The 26,022-nt window shown below is 44.0% G+C and overlaps 1 protein-coding gene across 1 annotated transcript in view; it reads right to left on the reverse strand.

The window, feature by feature from the left end:
* The window catches only part of PAK3 (p21 (RAC1) activated kinase 3), a 241,838-nt gene that overhangs the window by 194,130 nt on the left and 21,686 nt on the right, over positions 1 to 26,022 (reverse strand). Inside the window, exon 2 of the mRNA XM_059384573.1 lies at positions 3,883 to 3,977. The gene's annotated coding sequence lies outside the window, so the exon portion shown is untranslated. The remainder of the gene's footprint in view (positions 1 to 3,882; positions 3,978 to 26,022) is intronic.

Raw genomic sequence — 26,022 nt, forward strand, 5'->3', positions numbered from 1 at the left:
GAGGCAGGCAGAGGGAGAGGGGGAAGCAGGCTCCCTGCTGAGCAGAGAGCCCGATGCGGGGCTCAATCCCAGGGCCCTGAGACTATAACCTGAGCCAAAGGCAGAGGCTTAACCCACTGAGCCACCCAGGCACCCCTGTACTCCCTCTTCTGTGCCTTAAATGCTCTATATTCAGATACCTGCAGATCTGGATCTCTCACTTCTTTCAAATCTTTACTCCAGATTCACCATTCCAGTCCACTCTATCACAACCTTTTCTCCCTCTCCTCCCCCCCCCCAAATTGTATCTCCATTTTATGTTTTTTTTTTTTAATCCTTAGCATTTATCATAGTCTAACATAACATACATCTTAATCTGCTCAGGCTGCCATAACACAATACCATAGACTGGGAGGCAGAAATTTATTTCTCATAGTTCTAGAGGTCAGAAAGTCCAAGTTCAAAGTTCTGGCAAGGTAGATTTCATTCTAAGGTCTCCTGTCTTGTCTTGTAGGTAGTTGTCATCTTGCTGTGTGCTCACATGAACTGTAAGTTTGTGTGTGTGTGTGTGTATGTGTGTGTGTGTGTGTGTGTGTGGCAGGGAGGTGGAATGGCAAGAGAGTAAGCTCTGTGGTCTCTCTTCCTATAAGGGCACTAATCTCATCAGACCAGGGTCCTATCCTCATGAGCTCATCGAACCCTAGCCACCTCTCAAAGGCCCATCTTCAAATATCATCACATTGGAGGGTAGGGTTGAAAAATATGAATTTGGTATGGGGGGGAGACACAATCAATCCATAATACTATGCACACACATACACACACACACACAGAATTTCCTACATATATATATCAAGCTGTATAAATATGTATAGTTGCTGATCTTATTTATTGTTTGCCATTTCCACTAGAATGGAAGTTTCATAAAAGGTTAGAATTTGTGGTTTTTTGTGTTCACAATTTTAATCCCTGTGTTTCAAGTAGAGCCAGGCACATGGTAGGAGCTCAATAAATACTTATTAAATGAATGAGTGAAAAGAATTACATCTGGTGATAAGTACCAGGAAGAGAATCAACAAGCCCATATATTAGAACAGAGCCTGCCAACCTTGCCCACACATTACAATTACTAGGGGAACATTTAAAAATACAGATGACCTAAGCCTTGTCCCCAGAGATTCTGATTTCCTTGGTCTAGAAGGAGCCTGGTCATTTTTTTTTAACATTCTCTGGGTAATTCTTAAGGTGAAGTGAGGGCTGAGAACCAAAGAGTTTGAGATTAACAAGGGGGCATGGCACGTGAACCAATGGGAAGCTACTTGAGATAGGGTGTGCGGGGAAGGCCTAGGGGAATGATCCCATTCTGAGATGGTATCATCAGGTGGAAACCTGAAAGGCAAGAGGAAGCCCGGAGAAGCTGGGGCATGGATGGGATCCAATTCCTGGGGGCAGACAGAATGAGAACAAAGGCACCATAGCAGGAATGAGCTTGGCATGTTCTCACACCAGAAGACCAATGTGGGTGGTGCAGAGTGGGCAAGGGGAAGAGTGCAACAAGATAAGTTTGGAGATATGCAGGGGGCCAGATTACACAGGGCCTTGCGGACCACAGGAAGATGGCTGGACCTGATGCTACATGAAACGGGAGCCACTGAAGGGTCTTGAGGAGGGGAATGATGTAATCTCACTTCATTACTTTCTAGAGACCTCTCTTGCTGCTACATGGACAGCATGGGTGAAAGTAAGAAAACGACTAGAAGACTACATTGAGGTAGTCTAAGGGGGACTTGGTGGCGTCCTGAACTAAGCTCATGTCCAATATCCTTTTCTGTGCAGACAGCAGAAGCCTGGGAGTGGTACACAAGCCCAGTTTGCTCAAATGAATGTACACACCAGGCCACTGTTTTCTGGAAAACTTTCCAAAGCTAAGATACTGTGATCAGTGGCTCAGTGGTTGGAACATGTATGCTGTGGCATGCCCTAGGGAAAAGGTCCCATTGATCAGTTAATGGGGGAAATCTTTTCAAACTAGAAAACAATACTATGATCAAGGGGCTTAGAAAAAGTGAGGGCAACATTGACTCCTCTAAATGTTCAAGAGCCCCCCTAGTCCCCAGCACTGGGTCTTTTCTGCTTCCTAGGCAGAGAGGAAGAGAGACAGGAAGACAGAGAAAGAGAGAGAGAAAGAACTCTCCTCTTGAGGGAACTTAGAAATTAGAGGAAGGGATCAAGACATGAACACAAATAGAAATAACATAAGGCATAATGAGCTAAGTATCCAAGAGGTACTTGATATAAATATATTTGATAAGTGCCCTCAGTTATTTAGTCCTCAACTAATGCTGAGCATCGCTTTGGATGGTTTATGTACATTCTCAGTTCATCTCCACGACCCTGCAGAGTCAGCCATATGGTCATCTATAATGGTGATGATGATGATGACAGATGACAGCAGCTAACAGGAAGTGCTTCCTATTGGCCAGGCACTGGGTTTGGTGCTCCGAAATCTCTTCCACAGGAATATCTTCATTCTCTAGGTGAGGAGAACTAGGCCCAACAAGGGTCAGTGACATATCCATGATCACAGAGCTGGGCAGGTACAGCTTTGATATTGAAATGCATCTTTGCTGTCTAGAGCAAGTTCAGAAAGTGTTCTAGTAGTTCAGAAGAGGCTGGTCCTATCTTGTTCTAAGAGGTGCACATGTGCAGGGAAGGAGACCCCCCCCCCATGGAGGAGGACAGGTGTGAAGGTGAGAAAGGAGGGGCCTACTGAGGCTCAGTAAATGGCCCTACTGGCCAGAGCTTGTGTGTGATGGGGAATAATGGCTCAATGACAAGGCAGTTCTTCCCTTTTAGGCTCTTAGCAACCTCACCTGTGCCAGTCAGGGGAGGAGCCTCCTATCAAGCCTGTCACTCAGGGTTTGATCTTGAGGTGTCTCAGTCCTCTCGAGGCCCCCGGGAGCTCCAACAGGTTTAACTCCACTCCAAGGGAGGACAAGGTATAGATTTTCAAACACAAACCAGGATGAGTAGGGAGTTGGAAACCCACTCTCTAGTTCTTCTCTCTTTGGTAGAAAGTATCCCATGGAATTTACAACATTCACAAGATCCGAAAAGGATGGGGAATCGTGAGGACCCAGAAAACAGCACCCAATACAACATCTCAAGCCAGCAAAGAAAGCTGATCTTGGGGTGCCTCGGTCCTTTTAACAAGCTTATAGCAGGCAACATGGCAAAAATCTGCCAACAATGTAAATGTCCATCAATATGGGATTGATGAGGTAAATTAGGAAACATCTCCAGAAAAGAACACTAGGTTGTCATTAAAAAGGATGAAGTCAAACTATATGTTCTGACAGGGAAAGATGTTTCCAAAAGATTGTAAGTGAAAAAAGCAGGTCATGCAACATTCTCTATAGTATGATCTCATTTAAATCACAGATCTCTGTTTCTGTCTGCACAAAATCGTTAACCACAGTTATCTGGTAGGGTGTTGGCACAAAGAATTACAGAGGGACTCACACTGTCTAATTCGTACACCTTGGTGTGCTGTTGGACTGTACAACAAGCCAATACTACTTTCATATTTGTGAAAAAAAAAGTAACAGTTTCCATTTTACAAACCAAAGTGTGCTGTCAGATCATCCCTTATCCACCTGCCTTTTGTAACCACAACATATCTTGGATTCAGCAGTGCATCTGAAATCATTTCTCAGATCTTTCTCATGAATGGACTGAGACAAGACAGGACCATATTAACCAGATTATATCACAAGTCAAATGGATGGAAAATTGAAAGAATTTTACCCAAAGCATAGGTGACAACCAACAGAAAAGTTTCAAAAGGCCATGGGGCTTTTCCACACTTGTTTATAACTTTGATGACACAGAAAATACACTTACCAAGTCTGAAGACAACCCAAAACTGGCAGGGATATCAAATACGTTGAAGAAAAAGCTGGGATTCAAAACGAGTTCAGATGGGCTGAAATGCCAAGCTAAAATGAAAAAAAAAAAAAAAAAAGTAAAACATGTAAGGTAAAGCAAAGCTTCTCAGTTAAAATTCTGAAAGTCCTTCCTGCGAAGCCAGAGTAAGGGAAGCATGGCTTGGCAGCAGATCACATAAAAACAAGCAATTCCAAAAAGATCGAGGGGTTTGAGTTGGCCCACAGCATAATTCAAGCCAACAGTTAGTTTACGGTAGCTTAATTATTTAGTAGTTAAAAACAGAGCACAAGTTTTGGTCATATTCATCCGAGGTTCTAGATTCCTGAATATTAATGTTGCCCTGTGATCTCTGCTGCTCCCTCCCGAAGCCTCCTTTTCAGTTCCCGACACTACATTTCAAGAGGGTCACTGAGAGAGTGGACCACCTCCAGAGGAGGGTCACAAGAGTGACGAAGGGATTGGAAACCATCCCAGAACAGGAGTGGCTCTTGAAAGGACCAGACATACGGGGCCCAAAAAAGAGAAATGTCAGGGAATATATAGGATTCCCGGACTGCCTTCGCATCTCCAAAGTGTTTTTCTATGGGAAGTATGCACAGATTCTGGAACACTCAGGTGACAGAACTCAGACTACTGCCACCTTGTGGTGGTGAGAAGGCAGACTTTCCATAAACGCATCAGGAGGCTTTCTGACCTTGACGGGGTCCTGCAGGAGGCAGAACAGGCTGGTGGGGGCGGTGCAGGGAATTCAAGGCTGGGGGAACAGATGCCCAAGGGCAGAATCACAGGAACTGTGTCCCAGGAGCTGTGACCACAGGAACTGGGTCACTTCACGCGCTAAGAGATCCCACTGCTTTATCCTACTCTCTGTGCCATCACCTCCGCCCCGTGTTCCCCTCTGGACCAAAGAGCCTTCTCTCTGCAGTCTACAGAGTGGTAAAGACAACTCTGCAGGGACAGCTGGGACTGCCACCTCTTGTTTAGTATTGTCCAAGGCCTGTGGAGGAAAAACCCGCTGCTGAGGGGAGGGACAAATGGCTGGCGGAAGTCAGATTAAGAAACGCCTCTCCCTGGACAAGATCCTCCAATGCTTTTCCATCTTTCTCCCTGCAAATGGCAGTCATCGTGAAGGCCTACAAAGCCCTACACAGCCACAGCTGCGAGCTCTCTGACCTCCTATCTATTACCCTTCCCCTTGTTCACTCCACTCTTGCCACAGGGCTTCCCGGCTGTTTCTTAAATGCCAAGCATGATCCTAACTCAGGGACTTGGCTCTTGCTGTTTGTCTGCCTGGGCAGCTCTTCCCTGACAGATGCGCATGGCCCGCTCCCTCACTTCTTTTGGGGGTGGACTCGAAGATCACCTATAGGCCTTGCACGCTTCCCTCCCTCATTACCCCTCCCCATTTCAGAACTCTTTATCACCCCAGCTTTGTTTTTTTCCTGAAGATTTTTTATTTGAAAGAGAAAGAGCAAGCACAAGCAGTGGGGAGAAGCAGAGGGAGAGGGAGAAGCCGACTCCTTGCTGAGCAGGGAGCCCGATGTGGGGCTCGATCCCAGGACCCTGGGACCATGACCCAAGCCGAAGGCAGATGCTTAACAACTGAGCCCCCTAGGCGTCCCCTTACCACCCCATCTTAAGGGTTTTATTTCCCATAGTACTTTACATCATGCAACATACTATTTTATACTTTTATTTTGCTCTTCTGTCTCCTTCCATGGGCCAATATGTTGTTTAAATGCAGGGATCCTGCTTGGTGTGGTTGGCGTGGTTGGTGTGGTTGGTGTGGTGTGGTGTGGTGTGTGTTGAAACCTGGTGTGGTTGAAACCCTGCCCATGGAGCACTGGCCAGCCCCGAAGAGACACTCAGTGAAGGTTTCATGCAATGATCTCTGCATTCCCAGATCCCCGCCATTTTCTTCAGTCTTGGTTTTCTCGACAGGAGAAGTTTCTGATTTAAGACCTGAATCTCAAAGTAATAACAAGGACTGGTATCTTAGTAGTAAGACTTGGGGTGTCCTCATGATCTTATGTCTCTGGAGTTTCTGTGGCCATACTACATTGGCAATTACATAGCTTTAGGAGCTGGAGTGGCTGACATCCAACGTGGGCTTACTCTGTGCCAGGCATTGGGATAAGCACTGGACTTACATTCATTCATTTAATCCCCAAGGCAGCCCTAGTACTAATCCCTCATGGAAGACCAGGAAACTGAGAAACAGTAGGTGATCTGACTTGCCAAAGGTAATGCGACTACTCTCAGGCAGATTCCCAAACAACCTGACTTCACTTTAAGATGGAAACAGACGATGATAATGGCGACTAATACGTCTTTAGCACTCACCATATGAAAACATACCACAACCCGGGGTGCCTGGGTGGCTCAGTCGTTAGGTGTCTGCCTTCAGCTCAGGTCATGATCCCGGGATCCTGAGATCAAGCCCCACTTGTGGGCGGGGGTGGGGGGTGTCCCTGCTCAGCAGGGAGTCTGTTTCTCCCTCTCCCTCTGTCCCTCTCCCTTGCTCATGTTCTCTCTCTCTCTCTCTCTAATAAATAAATAAAATCTTAAAAATAAATTAAAAAAATAAAACATATCACTATCCACAGGCTCAGAACAGGCCTCTGAGGTGGGAACTGTTGTCAGGGCCAGAAGCAGACTCCCCAACAAGCAGGGAGCCCAATGTAGGGCTCTGATCCCAGGACCCTGGGATCATGACCCGAACCAAAGGCAGACGCCTAACCATCTGAGCCACCCAGGAGTCCCAAATCTTCTCTTTTCGAAGGGTGCTTGTATGTATTATCTCGGTTTTACCTCACAGCCGCTCTGGGAGATAAGAAAGGCACATCGCATTTCTCTGTTTTACAGTGAAGGAAATTGAGGGCGAGGAAGGTTAAGTAAGTTGTCTCAGGGCCGTGGAGCCCCACCCTGGGAACTCTGAGCCCCAGATGCTTTGCACCAGCCCACATCCACTCTACCTGAGGGCATCCGCTGGCTGGGAACAATGCTAATAACACTCCTATAAAGACCTCATCTTGATTCTATCACTGGAGCAAAAGCAATAAAGAACACCAAGAGGCAATATCCAAGGTTGAGATGGGGAAGGCAGGTAAATGCATACACTCTGTGGTGAGAAGTGCCTGGGGCTTATCAGATGGGTGCTGATGACTCTGTTAGGTTCTTTGTAAGGAGGGCAGGGGGACTGAACTGAATGCTGGCTTCCATTTGGGGCAGAGGAGCTCTACCCCAGTAGAAGAGAGACGAGCCTCGTAGGCAGCCTGGTGGCTCTGAGAGAGCACTGGGAGGCCAGAGAGCCGGGTTCAAGGTCCAGTTCTGCTACAGGCTAGCCTGTGACCTTGTGGCGAGTACTTGACCCCAGGCTGCACTTCCTCAATAGAAAAACATCCATTTTCAAGAGTTCACATTGCCCAACGGTCTGTAGATCTATGACAGATGCCCCAAACCGGTGATCTGCAGACCAAATCTGGGCCACAGACGTATTCTCTTTGGCCTAAATAGCGTTGGATTTTTTTTTTTTCTTTTTGATCTTGTGACCAAGACGTTTATAACGCCAAAGGTTTTACATAAATGTTTAGAATCCCGGGCTTTCCAGAAAAATCAGAAGATCTAGCCACATTTCAAATTTGGAAAGCTTCACATAAAATTTGACTTCCAACTCTTTCTAAAAAAAAAGGATCTGGAGATAAGGAGTTATTTTTCTCTTTATGTTTATTATTTACAATATTGTGTGTTAGGTTGTGATAAGCACCATGGGGCAACATAAAGATGGGGGGAGGGGTTCTGAAGTGGTGGGGTAGGCAGATCCCCAAGGCCTACAGTTTACAGAGGTGGTCTGAGAAGGTCTTTCTGACGAGGTGACCTCATCCCCACAGGACCACAGTGGCCTGAAGCCCCGGAGTGGCTGCTCCCTTTGGATGGGGCACAGCCATTCCTTTTCAGAGTTTCAATGCAGGTCACTACCCACTAAATTAGCTTCCCAAGCAGTAGGTAATAATTGGCAGCTTGAAAAAATACTGCTTGAGACCCTTCGTTCCCAAACCTGACCTCACATCAGAATCCCTTGGAGTGGGGCGCCTGGGTGGCTCAGTGGGTTAAAGCCTCTGCCTTCGGCTCAGGTCATGATCCCAGAGTCCTGGGATCGAGCCCCACATCCCCACATCGGGCTCTCTGCTCAGCAGGGAGCCTGCTTCCTCCTCTCTCTCTGCCTGCCTCTCTGCCTACTTGTGATCTCTGTCTGTCAAATAAATAAATAAACAAAATCTTAAAAAAAAAAAAAGAATCCCTTGGAGTCCTTTTTTAAGTACATATTTTTTTAAAGGTTTTATTTATTTATTTGACAGAGATCACAAGTAGGCAGAGAGTCAGGCAGAGGGGTGGGGGGAAGCAGGCTCCCCACTGAGCAGAGAGCCTGATGCGGGGCTCCATCCCAGGATGCTAGGATCGTGACCTGAGCTGAAGGCAGAGGTTTTAACCCACTGAGCCACCCAGGCACCCCTAAATACATATTCTTAAGCTGCATTCTAAACCCATGAAATCAGAATTCCTTGGGAATGAAGCCCAGGAAGGTTTAGGGGTGCTAATATCCTCCGCATACCAAGTGGAGAGTCAAAAGACACTGACATGGGTTGACGTGCAATGGAACAGTTTTACGTTTATTATGTGATTTCACAAAGGGCAACAAAAGTGTTTCAAAAGTGAATATGAATACCAAAGTCTGGGACAAGGAGGGGCATCTGAGTAGTTTACTCAGTTGAGAGTCAGACCCTTGAATTCAGCTCAGGACATGATCTCAGGGTTGTGAGATCGAACCCCCTGTGGGGCCCCACCCCAAGCAAGTGGGGAGTCTGCTTGTGATTCTCTCCCTCCACCCCTCCCCTTCCTCTCATATAAATAAATAAAATCCTCAAGAAGAAAGTCTGGGAGAAGGAGAAGAACGAAATGAGTTTACAAGGCGTTCACTTACCAAGACCAACTGTCTAATGGGGTCAACACAATTAGCCTGATACCTGTAGCAACACCCTCGCTTGCCCTTCATCTCAGGCCAGGTTCATTACACGGTAAGAAAACTCACTCTAATTAGAGAACAAGCCAATTCTGTCGACCCAAGCATAGCAGAGGACAGATGGGGAGAGAAGAGAAATGGATCCTACTCCATTCTCTTGCTGGTCATTTCTTCTTGTCTGGGCTGGGACCTGAGAGATTATTTCTCTGGACATCTGTGTCTCCAAATGGAAGATAGTGTTCTCTGTTGTATTTCAAATATTTTTTCACAATGACTTACTGTAAGAAATACATTTGCCATGCATACAGAGTACCTTACTGAATTATATATATAAGCATACAGCCAGCATTTCATGAAGCAATACTTATTTACCCTTACTGTGTGAAAAGCACACTGTTTTTTTTTCCCCTATTCCATTCCTTTTCTGTTTTTTCAGTGCAGGTCACTACCCACTAAATTGATTTCCCAAGGGGTAGGTAATAATTGGCAGCTTGAAAAAACACTGCTCGAGACCCTTGGTTCCCAAACCTGGCCTCACATCAGAATCCTTTGAAGTCCTTGTTAAATACATATTCTTGGGCTCCATTCCAAACCCATGGAATCAGAATTCCTTGGGGATGAGGCTCAGAAATATATATATATTTTACCAAGGACTAGCCATGCCCTGGCATTAAGGAATTCAGATTCTCAATGCCCAGAAGTAAGTAACATCGCTAACAATAATAATAATTATCAAAAGTCTATTTCACACTAGAGTTGCCGGCAACAGAGCTTTCCATTTCTTATATGGCTTATTATCTTCATAACCATCCTGCTTTAGTGATGAGAAAACAGGCTCAGAGAAGTCCATTAAGCTGTTGCAAGACATATAGGCAGAGAAGATTAAGGAAGGGTGAGGAGGTGATTTCCTGAGGGTGAGGGGTCTGTTCCTATGCTTCCAGACTCTTCCCACCCTCTCTCCTCTGTAATTCCTGGCACCTTGGACCTCTCTCGGAGTCTTCTTTACCAATTCAAATTCCAAGTCATACACCAAGTTGGTCCAACCACCAGAGGCAAAGAGCAGACAAAACCCAACAATAATACTTTGCATTCATATGGAGTTTTAACTTTTTCAAAAAAAAAAATGTGTCTGTTTTTTCCACATTTATACCTTCTGGGTATCCTGTGAGGCAGGAGAGGCAGATGAAAAACCAGAGACCCAAAGAGGGTAAGTGACAGACCCCCGGTCTCACAGCAGATTCAAGCCAGGCTGCAGTACTCTGACTCTGTCGGGCAGGGGCTACTGTTGCACTTAAGCTGGCTTTCTCCAGAGCTTCCAGCACCGCTTTGCTTCAAGTCTACCTTCCTTTAAGGAAGGAGAGGAAGAGAGGACTGGTTTTCTGCCTCCCTCCCTACAGGATTACAACCCAGTTCTGAAAGGAGCACGTTCTGGATACACACTACCTGAGGGGAAAGTTGCCCTAAACCTCCTCCACGTGCTGCATTTCTATTTTTGCCATGCAATTTGTAAAAAGCTCTGCACTGTGTTTGAAAGAAAAATAATGGATTCCATGATGAAAGAAAAAAGCCCTATCCCTCCCACGGAGGTTACCTGTCACCAGCCACTAGCGAAGCCGTTTTTGAAAGTATCTGCCCAGCAAAATGTTGAGCGCCCACAGAAAGCCTAGGTGGTGAACTGGGCTAGTCTTGGCCATGGCAGAAAGGGGCTGGAGGGATGAATGACCCTCATTTAGCCTCCTCAGCTGAGGCCCTCCCTCTCTTGAGAACAACCCCTCTGTTTCTGCCACAGAGAGGGGTGTTGTTTGCAATGTGTATATATTTATGTGACAAATGACTGGCTATTTATCAAACACTGTATCAATTCTAACAGTTTTCTTCACCCTTTCCCCCTTGACAGTGAAGGTCATTCTGTCTCTCCTCTTAACAGCTCCTGAGGCAAATGTACACCCGCCCCCTCCCACACACACACACACACACACACACACACACACACTCACACACCGGTGGCGGCTTGGTGAAAATAAAAGCAAGATACTCTTCTCTCGGCCAGAAGATACTCTTCTCTGTCCAGAAAGTGAACGGGTTGAACAAAATGTTCTGTTAGGTCTTTCTTCGGTCCTAGGATTCTGATATGATAAGGTAGGGAAAGCCCCAAGTATAGCCCACAACGTTGTGCTTCAGGCTCTGAGCCTGAAGAGGCAAACTAACTCCACATTGTGGTTGGTTTGTTTCTGTGTTTGTTTTCCACATTGTGGAGGAGGAGAAGGAGGAAGAGCGAGCCTTTTGCCTCTTCTGCTTTAGTTCTCATTTACTGTTCCTGTGGTCTGGGCTACAAAGCCCGCCTCTTCAGTTGCCTCCCCCGCCCCCCAGTCAATTTCTCTTCTGGCGTGAAGGCAGTGTACGCAATCTAGCCCTGTAACCCTGGAGGTTTTGGCCCCAAGGAGCTTCAAGCTAATGCCATTCTCACCTCGCTGGAAGCGCTCCTCTGTATGTCAGAAAAATGGGAAGAGGTGTTAAATTTGCTTTGTGACTGCAACCCCTTCTAGTTCCATGAGGCTGGCTGAGGATTTAATGGTTTTGTAGATTTCAATAACAAGAAAGTACAAAATATCTCAGCTTTTTAATTCATATTGTCAATCACCAAAGTGGCTCCTGCCCATGGGGCCCGCTAACTAGATCCGCTCTTGAAGCTGCTGGGTGAAGTGGCTGGCGTCCCTCTCCTACCTGCTTTCCCAGGGCTGGGTTCAAGACCAGGAGAGTGCGCAGGGGAAAGAGGAAAACTCCCTGGCACTGCCAAAAAAGAAGCCAGGAGGAAATGAGTATTCTCACTCTTCCACAGTATGGCAGAGAGATTCTTGTCAAACTGCCTGAGTTTAAATCAAGTTACTGACTCTCCTGGGTCTCGGTTTGCTCATCGTGGAACGGGAACCGTAGGAGACTATACCTCATAAGGTTCCTGGGGAGATTAATCAAGGAAGTGCCAAGAGCAGTGACCACCCCATGCTAATATCTCAATAACTGCCGGCCAGGCTCACTACCATTCCTCCTTGCCAAACCGGTCTTGCAACTTTCTGATGGGCAGCAGTCTGCATTTTCTGGCCATCTCAATCCACCAGATGATCTCAGAAAGCAGAAAGATGAGGCTGAGCTGAGGTTCATCTTAGAGCCCTTAGAGCCCTTCAGGAGGGTTGAACTTTCCCATTGCCCTGTTCGTCTATTTATTCAGTCAGCAAATATTTACTGACTGCCTTTTACACTGCAGGCACTGCGCTAAGTGATGAAAATACAATAGTGAACAAGACAAAGTTCCTGCTTAATAGAGCTAATGCTCTAGCAGGGGATGGGAATTCTGGATAGACAGAAAAAAAAAAAATACAGTGAAGGAGACAGGAATGAGCTTGAGTGTTCCAGGGACAGAAGGTCAGTGTGGCTGGGGTGGGGAGCGGGACGTGAGAGACGGTGGTATAGACATGAGGTTGCCGAGGAAGGTGGGGGCCAGATCGTTCGAGATGTGTGGGCCAGTTAAGGAGGCTTGTCTTCCTCCTAAGAACATTGGGAAATAAATGAAAGGCTCCCAGCAAAGAATCAATACACTGAATGTTAAGGTTCTTGCTGACTGCTATATGGAGTTGAGGTTGTTGGGGGCCAGGGCTGCCACTCTCTGATACAGTGTCTTTGTGTGCATTACAGAAAGATGCCTCTTCCTTGAGTTAGAAACTTGCATTCTCCAGAGTCTCTACAAGACGCTGCACACCGATACAGGTTTTTGTAGGAGTAGGCTCTCTTCCTCTGCTCTCAGACTTAGAGCCAAGAAGACATGAATGTGTGCACCCATCTGCATACTGTCTTATGTAAGTTGGTACATGTCTGTGATAAAAAAATGGCACATCCATAGCTATGGTGCCCTTGTGTAGTATACAACTTGAACATCCATACATGGCAGCCCTGGCAGCAAAAATTCGGCTCAAGGAGACCAACTAGGAGGCTGTTACCTTGGTCCAAGACAGACAGGATGGTGGCTCACACCAAGTAACAGCTGAGGAATTGGCAGGAAGTCGGCAAAATCAGGATGTATTTTGAAGGTGGATCCACAGGATTTGCTTATGGCTAGGAGGTGACCTGTGAGCGAATGAGGGGAACTCAGGATAATGACTAGAGGCCTGACTGAAGCAAGCAGGTGAGTGGTATTGCCTTAACTAGGTGGAACTGACAGGGGAAGAGGAACGCCATAAGGGGAAAATCACAAATCCTTCGGGCAGTTTGCATCAACTCCAGCTGTCCCTCTAAGTGCCAAATCTATCAGTCTCTGTATCTTTAAGTTCCTTCCCACTGAGGATCTCAAAGCACAAGAGCCCTCTGGAAAATCCGTAATCGCTGATACTTATCTTTGCCTCAGGAGGTTGTTTCTTTCTCTGTCTCCTTTGACCTGGGATGAAATAATGATTTCAATTTGTTCCTACCAATTTTTCAAGATTCTTCATTTATTTACAGGATTGTAATACCTCTCGTTGAATCTCAATCTGAACCTCTCTTTCTCTCTCACTCTTTCTCTCTTTCTCTCTCTCTCTCTCACACACACACACACATACAGACACACACCATTTCCAAATATTCCTTTCTGAGATCGATTTTTATCAAAACCCCAAAACTTTCCTCTTTGGGGAGCATGCCTTCATTCAAGGCCAGGGAGTCTCCATCTGCCACCACCAGGCAGCCCAGACCCCTGCCATTTGACCAAATCCTCTCCCCAGTGCAGGAAAAAGGTCCTTGGAGCACGGAGCAAGGCCAAGTGAGTGGAGAAAATGAGCCAAACACTGAGAAATTAAAGTAAGAAATGCTGCCTGGGGATGTGGGGGGTAGGAATGAATCAGGAAATCTTAAGGTCATTGTGATCTCGTTGATTGCATTTACATCTAGCAGCAGAAAACAACAGATTGATTAATGCCACTGGGGCAGCGAGGAAGATGGGAATTAAGCTAAAAGTGGAGCACCCAGGGTGTATCTTCTGTAGGGGGAATTAATGCCAGTGGGTGAAGTCAAGTCTCCTCATTTCCTGGGTCAGCATGTTCCTCCTGTAGAACCCACTTTTTCCCTAGATACATACCAGGCAGTCTAGGCACCCCCAACTTTTTATAAGTATAAACTGCCTCCCTGCACACCATGGCCACCTTTCACACTTGATCGCCCCATCCCTCTCCCCCAAATATCCCTTTCTTGGGCTGGCCCAGGGGAGGCTAAGGAGGAATGAATCACTCCTGGTGATCTCCAGGCAGGCCTTTGGGGCCTGCCCTTCCTCCAACAGTCCCAGCCCTGACTCTCACTTCCTTGCGCCTTCTTCTTAAATCTGTCCATGTTGGCAGAAGAGGAAAGAAGTCCTCCCCTTCCAGGGATTGGTGATGGGCCTGCCCTCCATCATGGTGCAAAAGACACCTGTTAGCCTTGCCTCATTCTGGCCAGCAAAATGTGGTAATCCGAAGTGCGTGGGGCCTAATCCAGCTGAGCACATGAAAGGAAATATCCATCAATAACAACCACAGCTCTAATTTCTTCAGCTCTGTGTGCTCAGCTAAGTGCTTTATATGGCTGATCTCGTCCAATCCTTGAAGCAACGGGCAGGTGTGACGAGCATCCCCACTTCATAGCTTTAAAAAACTAAGCTCTGTAGACATTCAGGGACCTGTTTAAGGTCACACAGCTAGAAATGAGCAAAACCAGGATCTCAAATCCAGACCTGATCGCAGAGCAAGTGCTCATCACCACCTGGTAGTGGTGTAGCAGGTGCTCCAAATATCTCCAACACCATTGTGATGACTCCCCAGAGTCTGGCTCCAGCCTTGACCTCTTTCGCCAGCTTCAATACTTAGCCAGCTCCTCTCCACTCACTATTCTTCTTTCTACTCATGGGCCCTCTTCACTCAAACTTAACACACCTAGCACTTTTATTCCCCCCCCCCTCAACCAGCTCTCCCTCTAGATTTGCCTTTTTCTGAAAACATTATCCCAATTTTCAGGCTCCTACCTTTAGAACCATCCCCAATTCTTCTCTCTCTGGCCACACCTATCCAGTAAGGCACCAAATTGTGGTGATTTTTCTCTCCTTTCTTCCATTTCAGATGTTTCTTACACACCTTTTAGCTCACTTTAAACACACACACACATACACACACAGACAGACATTTACTATCTCACAAGTCCCACTGCTCAGAAGTCCAGGCACAGTAAGCCTGAATCAGGGACTCACCAGGCTGAAATCAATGTGTCCACCAGGACTGTGATTCTTATGTGAAGCTGTTAATTTAAAACATACAAATATAGGACAAAGAATGTACATATGCCCTTCACTCACATTTCCAAAATGTTATTTTCTATTTACTTCATCTTTTTTTTTTCATGTTCCTAGCTACATATACACACACTATTAGTTTTTTTTTTTCTTTTTCTGAATCCTTTGAGGGTAAGCTAAATATCCTTATCCCCAGATAACTCAGTGTATATTTCCTAAAAAAACAAGAGCATTCTCTTACATAAGCTATAGTAGAGTTCTCAAAACCAGGAAGTTAATATTGATATAACACTACTCTCTATCAAAAGCTTCTTTCAAATTTCACCAATATCCCAATTAACATCCTTTAGAATGACAACAACAAATTTATCTGGCATAGGACTCAAACATAGATTAATCCTTGAGTTTAGTTATCATGTCTCTTTAGTCCCTCTCTTTTTAAAAAGATTTTATTTATTGACACAGAGAGAGAGAGAGAGAGGAAGATCACAAGCAGGAGGAGCAGCAGACAGAAGGAGAGGGAGAAGCAGACTCTCCACTGAGCAGGGAGCCAGACATGGGACTCAAACCCAAGACCCTGGGATCATGACCTGAGCCAAAGGAAGATGCTTAACGGACTGAGCCACCCAGGTGCCCCTCTTTAGTCTATTTTAATTGGAAACAGTTCCTTAGTCTTTCTTGTCTTTCATGTCCTTGATGTTTTTGAGGAATACAGTGGCTTCTGACTTTATATGCTTTACCTCATAGCAGGCAGACAAGCAGACTATTCCATGACTTCTTAGCTACAGAATCACAGAATATGGAAGGCACCTAAAAATGAACTACTCTACCACATCCCACACAGTTTCCAGGCACTCCTCAAAATTTTGGCCATACCATTTACTCAATATTTTTCTTTAAATTAGCTCACTTTTTTAAACTTAATGACTGTGGTTGGCAAAATTCTGGAATATGACCTCCAATGATCCTGGCTTTTGTATAATCCCCTCCCCTCTGAGTGTTGGAGGAACTCAACAATATGATAAGTAATCACTCCAATAATTGTATTACATTATATGGCAAAAGGGAAATTATCTGGGCGAGCCTAATCTTTTTCTTTAAAGATTTATTTATTTTACAGAGAGAGTGCACGTGCCACACAAGTGAGTGAGGGAGCAGGGAAAAGGGTAGAGGGAGAGAATCTTCAGACAGACTCCCCACTGAGCATGGAACCTGCCAGAAAGTTTGATCACACAATCCCAAGACCCCTGAGATCACGACCTTAGCCAAAACCTAGAGTGGAACACCTAACCGGCTGAGCCACCCAGGAACCCCTGGGTGAGCCTAATCTAATCACATGAGTCCTTTAACAACAGAGTTTTCTCTGGCTAGTAAGCAGAAGAGGAAGTTAGAAAGATTTGAAACATGAGAATCTGATGTGCCCACTGACTCTGAAGATGGAGGGGCCACATAACAATGTTGTAGGTGGCTGGCCTATAAGAGCAGAGAGCGACCACTGGCTGTCAACCACCTAGGAAATGGAGACTTCAGAATATACCCCTGAGAAGGTGATTTCTGCCAAAAACCTGAATGAGCGTGGAAGTAAACTCATTCTCATGACCTCTAGATAAGGGGACACCTTAAACAGAAAACTTTATTAAGTGTACCAGAACTTCTGACCTACAGAACAGAATGAAAATGAAAATTCAACAGGCTACACTGAAAATCAACTTAGCATGGGCTACATGAGAAAAATGATATGATTATAACACTGATGCAGGAACACACTTGATAATATTCAACACCCTTTCATGATTAAAAAAAGATGTCTCAGAAAACTGGGAATAGTGGGGAATTTACCCAAGTTGACAAAGAACATCTACAAAAACAAAAAATAAACAAATAGGACTCCCACAACTAGCAAACTGAACCAAGGAATATCTAAAAAGGATTATAAACCATGACCAATTGAGATTTATTCCAAGAGCACAGAATTGGCCTAACATCCAAAAGTCAATTACTGTAATATACTACTTCAAGAGAGTAAGGTACAAAGACTCATGTTCATCTCAAAAGACACAGAAAGAAGCATATGACAAAATTTAATACCCCATCATCAAAACACTCAACAAACTATAAATAGAAAGGAATTTCCTCAACCTAGTAAAGAACATCTATTAATGAGCAACAGCTAACATCATACTTAACAATGAAAGACTAAAATCTTTCCCCCAAGATCAGGAGCAAGATAAAGATGTCCACTTTTGCTATTTCTATTCAACATTGTACTGTAGGTCATAGTCAAGGCAATCAAGCAAGAAATGTTTTTAAAAAGTCATCCCAAGTGGAAAAGAAGAAATAAAACTATATCTAATCACAGATGACATGACCTACATCTAGAAAATTCCAAGAAATCTACAAAAAATTAGAACTAAAGAACAAGTTCTGCAAGGTTGCAAAACACAAGATCAATATACAAAATACCAATCTTATTTCCACGCAGTAGCAATAAGCAAATCAAAAAGAAAATCAAGAAATCTATTCCATTTATAATAGTGCCAAAACCAATAAAGTATTTAGGATTCAATTTAACAAAAGCAATATAAAACTTGGGGCACCTGGGTAGCTCAGTGGGTTAAAGCCTCTGCCTTCAGCTCAGGTCATGATCCCAGGGTCCTGGGATAGAGCTCCACATCAGGCTCCCTGCTTGGCAGGGGGCCTGCTTCCTCCTCTCTCTATCTCTCCGCCTGCCCCTCTGCCTACTGGTGGTCTCTCTGTGTCAAATAAATAAATAAAATCTTAAAACAAAAGAAATACAAAACTTATGGTCTGAAAAATACAAAACATTGTTGTAAGAAATTAAAGACATAAGTAAATGGAACAAATAAATTGGACCTAACCTAAATAAATGAAAAGACATCTCATGTTCATGGATTGGAAGCCTTGATATTGTGAACTTGGCAGTAATCCAAAAATTCGATCTATCGACTCAACACAATCTAATCAAAATCCTAGTTGCTTCTTTTATAAAAATTGACTTGATAATACTAAACTTCATATGGAAATGCCAGGGTCCTCCAAGAGCCAAACAATTTTGAAAAAGGACAACAAATGTAGAGGACAAATGCTTCCCAATTTCAAACCCTACTACAAAGCTGTGGTAATCAAGATAGGTATAGTACTCCAATAAATACACACATATAGACAAATGGAACAGAATCAAGAGACCAGAAATAAACCCTCACATTTATGGTTAATTGATTTTTGACAAGTGTGTCAAGAAGTTTCAATGGGGAAAGATTAGTCTTTTCAAAAATGGTGCTGAGACAACTGTGTGCCTGCATGTAAAAGAATGAAGTCAGACTCCTACCTCACACCATATAAAATATTAACTCAAATGGGTCAAAGACATAAACGTAAAACTAAAACTATATAACTTAAAAGATAACATAGGTGTGAATCTTAGTGACCTTGGATAAAGCAATGGTTTCTTAGCTATGACACTAAAAATACAAGCAACAAAAGAAAATAAAACCAAATAAACTGAACATTATTAAAATTAAAAACTTTAGTACTTCACAGGACACCACCAAGAAAGTGAAAAGGCAATCCACCATATGGAAGAAAACATTTGCAATTCATATACTCATATATCTGATAAGAGACTTATATCTGTAATATATAAAGAACACTTACCCAATAATAAAAAGACAACTATGACTATGACAGTGAAGAAGTGAAAACAACCTAAATGTCCATCAACTGATGAACAGATAAACAAAACACGGCATGTGCGTAATGGCATATAATTTAGCAATAAAAAGAGACAGAAGTGTGAATACATGCTACAACAATGGGTGAACCTTGAAAACATTATGCTAAGTGAAAGAAACCGTGTCAAAAGACCACAAGTTGTATGATTCCATTTATATGAAATGTCCTGAATAGGCAAATCTAGTGACAGAATGTAGACTTGGGGTTGCCTAGGGCTGGGAGAGATAGGAGGTTGGGCAGTGACAGCTAGGGGGCATATGGTTTCTTTTGGGGTAATGAAAATATTCTAAAATTGATTGTGGGGAACTTGGGTGGCTCAGTCAGTTAAGCGTCTGTCTTCCACTCAGGTCATGATCTCAGGATCCTGAGATTGAGCCCAGCGTTGTTCCCCACTCAGCAAGGAGTCTCCTTATCCCTCTCCCTGTCTTTCTGCCTCTCCCACATCTTCTGCTCTGTCTCAAATAAATAAATAAAATATTTAAATATTGTAGTAATGAATTCAAAATTCTGTGAATATACTAAAAGTCAATGAACTGTAGAGTCTAAGTGGTTGAATTGGATGGCATGTGAATTTTATCTCAATAAAGCTGATAAAAAGATAAAGCTTATAGCTAACATCATACTTAATGATGAAAGACTAAATGTTTTTCCCTTAAGATTGGGAACAAGGCAAGGATTTCTATTCTCATTGCTACTATTCAACAAAGAACTACCCAGCGCAATAAGGCAAGAAAGGAAATAAAAGGCTTACAAATGAGCAAAGAAAAAAAAATCTGTCTCTATTTCTGATTACATGATCATTTACATAGAAAATATCAGAGAACTGGGTCCCTGGGTGGCCCAGTCATTTAAGTGCTTTGGCTCAGGTTATGATCGCAGGGTCATTGGATGGAGCCCCGCTCAATGGGGAGCCTGCTTCTCTCTCCCCCTCTGCATTCCTCCTGCTTATGCTCACTCTCTCTCTAATAAATAAAATATTTCAAAAAAAAGAAAATATTAAAGAACCTATAAAAAATTCTCTTTGATTTAATAATGGACTTTAGAAAGGTCATGGGATACAATATCATTACACAAAATAACAATTGTATTTTTATATACTAGCAATGAATATGTGAAAACTGAAGTTAAGACTACAATACCATTTATAATCACTCAAAAAAATGAAGTACTTAGGGGCGCCTGAGTGCCTCAGTCAATTGAACATCCTACTCTTGGTTTCTGCTCGGGTCATGGTCTCGGGGTTATCGAATGGAGCCCTGCATCAGGCTCCCACCTTGGCTGCTTGAGAGTCGTTTCCTCCTCCCTTTGCCCCTCCCCTCACTGGTGCGTGTACACTCTCTCTGTCTCTCTCTAAAAATAAATAAATCTTTTTTTAAAAAAATGAATTACTCAGGTTTAAATCTAACAAAACTTGTACAGGACTTGTATGCTGAAAACTTAAGAAGTCAAAGTTCTAAATAAATGTGTAGACATACTGTGCTTATAGATTAGGAAATTTAATGTAAGTAAAAATGTTAATTCTCCCTAAACTGTTTAATGCAATTCCTATCAAAGCCCCCAGAAAGACTTCTGTGGATTTAGGCAGTCTTATTCTACAATATATTTGGAAAGATAAATGACTTAGAATAGTTAAACAATTCTGAAAAAGAATGAAGTGAGAGTAATTGCTTTACCTAATGTTAAACCTTGCTATATGTAACTACAGTAAGCAAGACAGCATAATATTGGTAGAGATTAGATACAGAGATTAATGGAACAGGACAGATAACCCAGAAATGGACTCCCACAATCATACTCAACTGATTTTTGACAGAGGTACAAAAGCAGTTAAAGAAAGACAGCCTTTTCAACAAATGATAATGGAGTCACGTGACATTCATAGAACTTTGACCTAACCTCACGCTTTATGCAAAAATTAACTCAAAATAGATCATAGATTCAAATGTAGAACTATACATAGGTATAGTTTTATAAACTATGTATAGCTTATAGAAGACTTCTGGAAGAAAACATACAGGAGAAAATCTTAGGGACCTTTGGTGAAGAGCTCTTAGGCATGACACCAGAAGCACAATTCATAGAAAAAAAAATTAACAAATTGGACTTCACAAAAAATGAAAACGTTGCTCCATTAAAGATTTTGTTAAAAGGGTGAAAAGACAAGTTAAATAGTGAGAGAAAACATTTGCAAAATATGAACCTGTCAAAGGGCTAGTATCTAGAATATATAAAGAACTCTCAATATTCAGTAGTAAAAGACTTAGTTCAATTAGAAAATGGTCACAAAGCATGAATAAGTATTTCATTGAAGAGGATATGGAGATATCAAATAAGCACAGGAAAAAGTGTGTTCAGTGTTCAACATCATTAGCTCTTAGGAAAATGTAAATTAAAACTACAATATATCACTACATACCTGTGAGATTGGCTAAAGTAAAAACTTAATGAGAACACTAGATGTTGGCAAGGATGAAGAGAAATGATTGCTCATACATTGCTCATGAGAATGTAAAATGGTTCAGCCACTCTAGAAAACCTTTTGGCCATTTTTCATAAAGCTAACCATGCACTCATCTTACGACCCAGCAATCAACCCCCTGGACATTTATCTTACAGATGAAAACATCCATCCACATAAAGTCCTGTACACAATTGTTCACAGCAACTTTATTTGTAATACCCCAAACGGGAAGCAACAGACCTATCCTCGATAGGTAAATACTTAATCTCTGGTCTGTCCATACCTCAAAATACTACTCAGCACTAAAAAGAAAATATTTTTTAAAGATTTTATTTATTTATTTGAGAGAGAGAGAGAGAGAGCATGAGAGAGAGAACATGAGAGGAGAGAGGTCACAGGGAGAAGCAGACTCCCCACCGAGCAGAAAACCTGATGTGGGACTCGATCCCGGGACTCCAGGATCATGACCAACTGAGCCACCCAGGCACCCCTCAAAAAGAAAGTATTACTGGGGCACCTGGATGGCTCAGTCAGTTAAGCATCTGACTCTCGATCTCAGCTCAGGTCTTGATCTCAGGGTGTGAGTTCAAGCTCCACACTGGGCTTCATGCTGGGTGTTAAGCCTACTTATAAACAAACAAACAAACAGATAAGTAAGTAAATAAAAAAATAAATAAGAAGTATTTTTAATATATGCAGCAACTTGGATGGGTCTCTAGGGCATTATTCTGATTTAAAAAAGCGAATATCTAAAGTTTGCATGTTATATTACTTCATTTATATAACATATTTGAAACGATAAAATTATAGAAATGGAGAATAGGTTAGTAGTTGCCAGGGGTTAGGGATGGTGGGGAGAGGAACATCAGTGTGACCGTTCTGGGGTAGCAGGAGTAAGATCTCTGCAGTAATGAGTATTTCTGCATCTGAGTGTGGTGTTGGATATGGAAACCCACACATGTGATAAACTGACACAGAGCTGCTCCCACACATTATGTCAATGTCTGCTTCCTGGTTTAAATGATGTTGTACAATGGTTCAGTAAGATGGAACCATTGTGGAAAACTGGGTGAACGATATGTTTTATCCTTTATCCTTTATCCCTTCCATAACATTTTTACCACTTCCTGGGAATCTGTAATGATCTAAAAATAAGCAATCTAAAAAGCTGTGGCTTTCATAATTAATTTGCCCCGTGGTGTCATGGCATTAAAAAAAAAAAAAAGAGTTGGGAGATTTTATGTAAATATCTGGATTTCTAGCTTCTCTTTCCAAGTCCTGAGTAAGACATGGAAACCTGGGACCCCTATTCCCAAGTTTCCTGCTGCTTTTTTACTTGGCAATTGCTCTCTCCAGCCATCACAGTCCCCCTGACCCAGGTCCCTGTGGTCATTTATGACACCAGCCTAGCCCTCAGGTATTTGAGTTTGTCCCCAACCCTATGCCTGCCTGAACTTTTTTTTAAACCCAATTCCAACATAGCCAAGCCCTCAAAGAGCATAAGCAAGCATAAGAACCTTTCAGCTTAGGGAAGAACACTAGGTCTCTACCCTTCCATTATCACCTCTGACCACTCTTACTCATTAGTCCCTGATCTGTCTGCTTTTATCCCCCCAGTCCTGTTCCAGGTTTTGCCCCATAGGGCAAGCCTTTGGGATGTTAACTGTACTATGAGTTTCTTTATCCACGGTCAAGAACACAGGGGGTCCTAAGTGGGCACATCAGAGGGCAGGGCTCTCCGCTTCTACCTACCTTTATGAGCAGGAAGGTCAGACCTTCCCATAGCTGGCTGAGAACTGAGCATCCACCTCAAAGCTCTGAGACCCTGTTGAGTAGACTCACTTTGCTTTGTCCAGAGGGAGTGCAGGGCACGCACAGGACACTTGCTTCTGTCTAGGACTGGGCATTCTAGGGAGCAAGTACCACCCCAGACACAGACCGCGCAGGCAGATCCTGTACCTACTTTGTTCTGTTTCTTAGAACTTGATTTAATTACAAAAGTTATTCATATTTTAGAATTCTGATGAAATTGCCAAAAAAAAAACATTTTTAAGGAAACAAACTGCAATTCACCACCTACAGATAATTACCATTTAACATTGTGGTGTGTTTCCTTGCGGTCATTTTTCTCGATTTGTATACTGGCACACATACTCCAAAATGGTGTCATCCTTGGTAGATTTCATCACACTGCTTTTCTCACTTGATCTTATGTAATGGACATGTTTCCTTGTCACTAAATCTTATAAAACAGCTGATGAAGATTCGATTTCAATTGGCCTGTTGGTCTTATTTTTTTTTCTCCTCATTTTTTAAAAGAGAGTCTCTCTTTGATTTCTCTTTCTCTTTCCCTCTCTTTCTGTGTCTCACTTTCCCTTCTTCCTTCTCTTTCCCTCCTGCTCTCCTTCTCTCTTTTTGACAAATTTTTTTGACCAAATTGACAGGGATAGATGTGTAAGAGGCAAGCAATGGGCCTCGGGAAGGTGTAGACTGAAGAGGAGGAGGTTTGGCGGGTAGAGAGGCAAAGCTCCTTTGGGAATTAAAACTGGGCTGTTGAGCCAAATGGCAAAAGGAATTGTCCTACCCTCCTTTGTGTGCCAGTGAGTGGAGCTGGAGTCCTGGGACCAACCAAAACCACCCTTCTTTCCATTCTGGAGACTTCAGCTGTGGAAACCCACTCTCCATATTAGAAAAATATATCCTTTTTTTTTCTTAGGTGTCGTAGATTTAGCCATTTGTTCCAACAGTGAGGCTACATCAGATTAGTGAACCATAACCGCCCTCACCTACCAAGGGCTTCCATGTGCCCAGCACTGTGCTCGCCACTCCACTAACAGGAGTTTGCAGGGAAATAAAGCACAGGGCTTAAGAGGTGGCCTCGGGAGGGCTCGATTCTCAGCTCTGCCACTTCTGAGCTGAGGTGCCCTTGGGCAAGTGCCTTATCCCTTTGGCTCCTTGGGTCCCACATCTATAAAATGGGGATGAAAGTACCGATCACGTAGGGTTGTGTTGAGGATTTCACAAATTCCAGCCTGTGAAGGGCTGAGAAGACTGCCTCATCCACAGCAGGTGCGTTTCAATGTTAGCGAGCATTATTAATACTTAATCCTCATGATAGCCACTCACACACACACACACACACACCCCTCCCGTGGAGGTATTGTTATTCTTCTATGAGAGGCGACCATATCTTAGAGAAAGCAAGTGGTGACTGGATATCAGGCTGCCTCACAGAGGAGCAGGGCTTCCTTTTTCTTTCTTTCTTTCTTTTTCTTTTTTTTTTTAGATTTTATTTCTTTATTTAAGACACACACACACACACACACATACAGAGAGAGAGAGAGAAGCAGAATCCCCACTGGGCAGGGAGCCAGACGTGGGGCTCCATCCCAGGACCCCGAAATCATGACCCCAGCCAAAGGCAGACGCTTAAGTGACTGAGCCACCCAGGCGCCCCTGGAGCTGGGCTTCTTAACAACAATGCCCTAAGGTCTCCTGCCTTTCTGTGACTAAAAGCTGATGCCCTTGATCCCAAAGCCTGGTGCTGAGGCTGAGAAGAGGAGGAAGGGGACCCCTGATAGACCGCTGGCCTTCCCGGGCCCTTGGCCACTGCAGCAGACCTCAGACAGGGGGCTCACGGCAGCAGTCCCCCAACCAGAGGAGGGGAGTTTGGGGGATATCTCAATAGCTTCTGATCTCCCACCTGGGGACTGGGGGCTTAAGCCCCCAGCTCTCTGACTCTCAGACATTTTGACTCATCTCAAAAGAACTGCTACCTGGATCTGATTTTCCTGTTCCATTTCCATTTCAATCTCACCTCCCCGAGGTCCCCATGGCCTACAGGGCAAGTCCTGGCCTCACTCTGGCCAGAAGAGACAGCTGTCTCGAGGCCGGCCCCTTTGTTCAGGAGAAGCTGGTAAATGAGCAGTAAGCCCTGATTCGCAGTGATAATCAGCTCCCTGTCTGGAGGGGGAGGGCTGTCCAAAATAACGAGCGGGGCCGCACCTGTTCTGGGGGTCTGGCACTCGGAAAGCAAGCTGCTCTGAATGGCCTGAGCCTCTGCCCAGGCAGCAGCTGCAGCCTGGAATCAGGGCTTTGTTAGCATAAGAATGGAGCTGGCCACGCCAGCCAGCCAGCCAGCCAGCCAGCCAGCCAGCCAGCTTCGTTTTCAACCCCCTCCCTATCTTGCCTCGAACACCAAATGGGCCACCCTCATTGTAGCAGACGGGCTTTGCATTTCTTTTCTCAACAGCATCGATCAATTTTTCATTCGTGGGAGAAAGGGCACTCTCTTTTCTTCAGACTTGGCCCAAGTGGAAGAGGAGTGTGTGGATCGACTCGCTATTTACCAAGTTCTCACTCTGGGGTGGGGAGGAGCGGGGGGGGGGGTGGGGGCCCACAGAACACAACTCCCAGGAAGCAGGCTACACAGAGAATATAAAGCAAATGGTGTCCCTTGGAGTTGTGCAGGGCACAGCCCATGTGGCCCTGCTCCAGGGGCAAATGTAGACCAGGGGATTCCTATAGAAAGGCCCTGAACCCCTTGCCCTCTTGCTGCCTAAAGTATAGGGTCCATGG

The sequence above is a fragment of the Mustela nigripes genome, chromosome X (genome assembly GCF_022355385.1).
Source record: "Mustela nigripes isolate SB6536 chromosome X, MUSNIG.SB6536, whole genome shotgun sequence".
Classification (NCBI taxonomy): Eukaryota; Metazoa; Chordata; class Mammalia; order Carnivora; family Mustelidae; genus Mustela; species Mustela nigripes.